Source organism: Bos grunniens, chromosome 10 (genome assembly GCF_055505025.1).
Source record: "Bos grunniens cultivar Pamir isolate PY7600 chromosome 10, Bosgru_T2T1.0, whole genome shotgun sequence".
Taxonomy (NCBI): Eukaryota; Metazoa; Chordata; class Mammalia; order Artiodactyla; family Bovidae; genus Bos; species Bos grunniens.
Window position 1 is genome coordinate 73,050,111 of NC_141174.1, and position 6,637 is coordinate 73,056,747.

Consider the following 6,637-nt stretch of genomic DNA (forward strand, 5'->3'; position numbering starts at 1 on the left):
GCATGGGGAGAGGAGCTGGGAGAAAGCGCATCAGCTAAGGTCACCTGTTCAGCATGTGGCCAGAACTTTGCTAGGATGATGTCGCCTGAATTTTTTTTCAAGCCTGAGAGGGTAGCACAGCCCCGTTTAACAACTCAACAGGAACAGTTTTCTGCTCATGTGCCCGTGTGTTTGGAGCTCTGGAAGGATGCTGGCCATGCTGCGGCTTTATAGTTGCTCAGGGTCAGCATCAACTGTTACCTGCGGTGTGTGCTGTGCTCAGTCGCTTCAGTCATGTCTGACTCTTTGCACCCCACGGACTGTAGCCTAACAGGCTCCTCTGTCCATGGGATTCTCCAGGCAAGAATACTGGAGTGGGTTGCCATGCCTTCCTCCAGGGGATTTTCCCAACCCAGGGATCCAACCTGAGTCTCTTAACATCTCTTGCATTGGCGGGTGGGTCCTTTACCACTAGCACCACCTGGGAACCCCCTAAATCATTACCTAGAAAGCTCTAAATGCTCACTCAGTGGCATGTAGTGATATACTTACAAAATCTTGAACTGGTGGAATTTACATCTGTGTGTCTTAGCTTCTCCCCAGGTATTAAAAAAAAAACAAAACAAAAACAAAAAACCACTCATTCCCATACCTGAAGAGCCAAAGAAATGCCATAATATTTCTCAACCACTATCGTCACCACCAGCTTACAGTGAGAGGAAACCAGTCAAGCGTCCTTTTCACAGCCCCTCACTACCCCAAACTGCTTGCAGTGTATGTAATCCATTCAATTTTAGAGCTAAATTAAATAGAAGTTCTGTGATATCGATTATTGACTGGAGGAAGCATCAAGGTGTTACACAAAAGTTTCTTCAAACAGAGACTTCTATGAGGAAACTAGATATGAAGGCCTTCCCATATCTTTGTCCCAGGAAAACAGGTGAAACCTGCCTTGTCCCCAGCTCCAGAGAAATTGAAGACCCATCATGCCTATGTTGTGGGCTTTCCAGTTGGCTCAGTGGTCAAGAATCTGCCAGCCAATGCAGGAGATTCGGGTTTGATCCCTAGGTCAGGAAGGTCCCCTGGAGAAGGAAATGGCAACCCACTCCAGTATTCTTGCCTGGAGAATCCCGTGGACAGAGGAGTCTGGCAGGCCACAGTCCACGGGGTCGCAGAGTCAAACACGACAGCGTGCACATATGCACGCAAACCCATGTTAGAAACGTGACACTGTAGAACTACTCAGCTTAAGAAAATAATAACGACTCAGTGCTGGAAGACAGTCTGTAAATAAGTGCATCCTGCGAGGACCAAATTTGGAAACTATGATCCTTGAAGAAAAAGTGAGACTCCACACACACATCCATACCTGTGTGACAGAAATAATTTGCACCATAAAGATGGGACCAAACAGATGACATTCCCCATCCACACTGGTTAAGGGTTACCAGCAGCTTCTTCATGATATTGATACTAGAATCCTCTGTATTCTCTTTACAATACACTAGAGTGTGGGTTGAAATTCTCAAAAAATCCCCCTTGTCATCATCATTACTTGTTTTGTCAGAGATAAATGACCTTTTGGGGCACAGTTATTTGTAGATAGCGAGATCTCCCTATCCCATTGTTGAAAGAAGCCTTACATAAAAGAATACATAAATAATTCAATTTATATAAAATTCAAAAACATGGTCACAGGAATCTATGGTGAGAGGAATCAGAACAATAATTGCTTGTGAGTATAGAGATCGACTGGAAGGGGATCTAAGAAAACTTTCTGCATCTTGACGAGGGGTGTTGGTCACATGGTGTATACATATTTTAAATTCATCAAGCTACACACTTCGATATGTGCACATCAGGTTTGCAATTCTAAGGTAAAATTTATAGAATTTTAAGTCAACCTAAAAGAAAAAAAAATTGTCTAAGCCGTTAGGTTATTATCGTGGATAGCACTTTCTAGAATAGCCCTTTCATCGGAACATATTCTTACCTCGCAGGGTCTCAAATCCCTCTTCCTTTCTAGTATCTGGAGAGTTTCTTTTTATAGAGACTTCTACACACTTATAAAAATATTTTTTTACTCAGCATTTCTAGTTGTTTGTCCTAGGCTAAAGATTATCCTGGTTCACTATCTGCTAAAACCAGAAGCCTTCACATTCTGTAATAACTTTGCAGTACATTTTGCCTTGCCTTTGAAATGTATAAATATATACACATTTCTCTCTGTGTGTGTATATATACACATGTACTCATACACGTATGTAGAGAAGTCTATATTCTCTTTAATAGCTTTGAGATTCTTATATTGGATTAAAACATATGCTTTAAAACCATTGTTCAAAATCTGCTAGTGGACAAGCCAGGTTATATGTCAGGAATACCTAAAAGCAGTTACCTATTATCAGTAGCATCGCTCTCAGTCCTGTACCTGAATGTCGCTCACCAAGCAGCATGCTACTGGATAAAACATCGAAAAAGGAAACAGAAAACACCATCATGAAAGCCAAGAGGTCCTTTGGGAGCTGACAGATGGCTATGTCATCTTCTATTCTTGTTTATCTTTTCTCATTTACCTTATAGTTTTCTCCTGTGGTTAGGAGCCATGTTTAACCTCCCCAACAAATGTCACATCTAACCTCTTTATTGAGTTTTAGAAAGTGATTGGTCCTAAATAATTGGAATTATAAAAATCAAGATAAAAAATAATCTATTTCCCTTTGTGATATGATTTAAATGTCTCTGAACACAATGAAAATCAATGTTGGGATCACCACTGCTGTTTATACTTAGCCATGTTCACATGTGATGTTTAGAAGTTATTCATCTAATTTGGGAATTTCCTGACTGCAGTAAATTTAAACTAAGCATGATATCATCACACTGAAATTCTCATTTTCACTGTAATATCTAAAGAAGGGAGAATGGCACCCGACCTGTGAAAACTGCCTCACGTATGTGAGAAGTGTGCTTCTCCTGATGGCATGTGTTAATCAGGACGTGAGGTTGAAATAGATTTACTGTGATGTTGGAGGTTTTCCCACATAGATAATGATGATGGTGTGTGTGTTTGAGAGATATGTTTTTATATATTGAAAATAAATGCTTATGAGAAAAAAATACACATTATATACGTATGTCCTTATAAAAACATTAAGGGACTTCTCTGGCAGTCTAGTGGTTGAGACTCCGCCTTCCAGCAGGGGATGCAGCCTTGATTCCTGGTTAGGGAACTAAAATCCCACACGCCTCATGGCCAAAATACCAAAAATACAAAAGAGAAGCAATATTGTAACAAATTCAATAAAGACTATGAAAAATGTCCACATAAAAAAATCTTTAAAAATGACGTTATATATTACCTAGATTCTAAGATGTACCTTTCTCTCTACTTTAACATTTATAACGATGAGTTGGACACGACTGAGCGACTGATCTGATCTGACCTGATCTGATACATTTTATAGAGTGACTTCTTTTTTCCCAAACATCTGTTGTTGAACTGATGGTGCACTTACAGTCAATAGCCTCCTAGTCATGGGAATATTGTACGCACCCATGGAGAACTGAGAATTTTGGTGGAAGGGGTAGCATCCGAACATGCATTTCCTCAGCATGCAGATGCTCATACCTGCTAAACCAGTAGGGAACTTCACAGAATCAACATTTTCTGTTTGTTAGGTTGTACTTTCTGGGGACACTTTGAATATACTTTTCAGATAACTCAAGCCCCCCAAAATACCACATTTGAAAAATATTTATTTTAATTAAAGGAAAATTGGTTTGACCAACATTTCTTCAAAGAAGTTAGGTTAAATGAACAAATGTGTAACCATTTTTATGGCATTCACTGCAGATGGTGACTGCAGCCACGAAATTAAAAGACGCTTACGCCTTGGAAGGAAAATTATGACCAACCTAGATAGCATATTCAAAAGCAGAGACATTAGTTTGCCAACAAAGGTCTGTCTAGTCAAGGCTATGGTTTTTCCTGTGGTCATGTATGGATGTGAGAGTTGGACTGTGAAGAAGGCTGAGCGCCGAAGAATTGATGCTTTTTTTTATTTTTTTATTTTTAAACTTTACGTAATTGTATTAGTTTTGCCAAACATCAAAATGAATCCATCACAGGTATACATGTGCTCCCCCTCCTGAACCCGAATTGATGCTTTTGAACTGTGGTGTTGGAGAAAACTCTTGAGAGTCCCTTGGACTGCAAAGAGATCCAACCAGTCCATTCTGAAGGAGATCAGCCCTGGGATTTCTTTGGAAGGAATGATGCTAAAGCTGAAACTCCAGTACTTTGACCACCTCATGCAAAGAGTTGACTCGTTGGAAAAGACTCTGCTGCTGGGAGGGATTGGGGGCAGGAGGAGAAGGGGACAACAGAGGATGAGATGGCTGGATGGCATCACTGACTCGATGGACGTGAGTCTGAGTGAACTCCGGGAGTTGGTGATGGACAGGGAGGCCTGGCATGCTGCAATTCATGGGGTCGCAGAGTCAGACACAACTGAGTGACTGAACTGAACTGAACTGAAGATATATAGACTGGATGCCACCAGGAGAAACATTGATAGGTAGAAATAAGGAAATACATTTTAAAACTTTAAAACTTAAGAAACTTGGAGAATAAATCTTCCACATTTTGGCCTGTTTGATAGTAGCAAGCACAGTGTCTGGCAAGTGTTTATTTAATGATTGTAAATATTTATTTAGTGAATTATATCTACCTGTCAAAAAAGAATACTTTCAATCTTTCAATGAAAAATAATCAGTCTGCAATGCTAATACCAACCTAGATAGCATATTCAAAAGCAGAGACATTACTTTGCCAACAAAGGTCTGTCTAGTCAAGGCTATGGTTTTTCCAGTGGTCATGTATGGATATGAGAGTTGGACTGTGAAGAAAGCTGAGCACCGAAGAATTGATGCTTTTGAACTGTGGTGTTGGAGAAAACTCTTGAGAGTCCCTTGGACTGCAAGGAGATCCAACCATTCCATTATGAAGGAGATCAGCCCTGGGATTTCTTTGGAAGGAATGATGCTAAAGCTGAAACTCCAGTACTTTGGCCACTTCTGTGAAGAGTTGACTCATTGGAAAAGACTCTGCTGCTGGGAGGGATTGAGGGCAGGAGGAGAAGGGGACAACAGAGGATGAGATGGCTGGATGGCATCACTGACTCGATGGACGTGAGTCTGAGTGAACTCCGGGAGTTGGTGATGGACAGGGAGGCCTGGTGTGCTGCAATTCATGGGGTCGCAAAGAGTTGGACACGACTGAGCGACTGAACTGAACTGAACTGAATGCTAATACTTTGCTTGACGCAGATATGATCTGAGATGCTCTTTCTCAATATCTTCTCTTCACACTATTGGCTGTTACATTCAAATGTAGATATAGTTGAAAATTCTGGAATGCATGCAAGCTAAGAAGTGCATTTGGAAGACCTAAAACTTGGCCCCTTATCTTGAGATTCATTTCTTTCACTCTAGTTAGGAAGGACTGACTACTGAGCTGTTGGAATCATGAGCAATATTGTTTTTAATACAAACTTTCTAAGTTGATTCCGTAAAGTAATAATAGAACAATAGAAAATAAAAGTTAATTAAAATGAAGTATTAAAAAGTTAATTAATGAATGAAGTATTGCTTGGGGCTGATGCACTGGGATGACCCAGAGGGATGGTATGGGGAGGGAGGAGGGAGGAGGGTTCAGGATGGGGAACACATGTATACCTGTGGTGGATTCATTTCGATATTTGGCAAAACTAATACAATATTGTAAAGTTTAAAAATAAAATAAAATTTAAAATAAAAATAAAAAATAAAAAGTTAATTAAAATGAAAACACTAACTCCAAGTGGAAAATATAACTGTAGTAGAGTCTAGGTGGTGGGTTTTCTTATTTCAATTTTAGTGCTAACTGCCCAAAGTATCTACCAATATTAGCATATCAGAAATAAGACCATATGCTAAAATAACATAACTTCAGACCTCATTGCTTTATAGGTAAATGTGGGGACTTTTAGCTGTAATGCTGAAGAGAATAAAGGTCCAGCCATCTTTCCTAGTCTGTTGCATGCCAAGCTGTGCATTCTCCAGTTCATATTCAATTCAATTCAATTCATTCCGTTCCTCCCATATTTTGAAAACTTTCTGGTTAGATTGTTAGCTTTGATTCTTCCTCTACTTCCACATAATCTTTTGGGTCTGTGGTTTTGTTTTATTCCTGAAATATTAAAGCAAGTCAGAAATGCATCTGATTCTCTGTTTTGGAGAGAATTAGATTTTTAGCAAACATTTCATAGTCACATCTTTTACTAGAATTTTCTCTTTTGACAGTTTTATAGTCCATTTCATGAAAAACATTACCTTTATCTTTATTCTGGCTTGATGGTCTGTAGCATATCCTGTAGAAACAGCATATCTTTCTCTTCTTTTTTGCCTAGGCAAGTATCCTCTGCTTATGGCTATCCATGACCATATAATTTAAGATTTCTATATAATTTAAATACAGTTTAAAGATACAGTTCTATACAATGTAATAGCAAAATAAAAATCTGATTTTAAAATGGACAGAGGAACTGAATAGACATTTTCCAAAGAAGACATACAAATGGCCAACAGGTATGTAAAGGTACTCAACATCACCAAT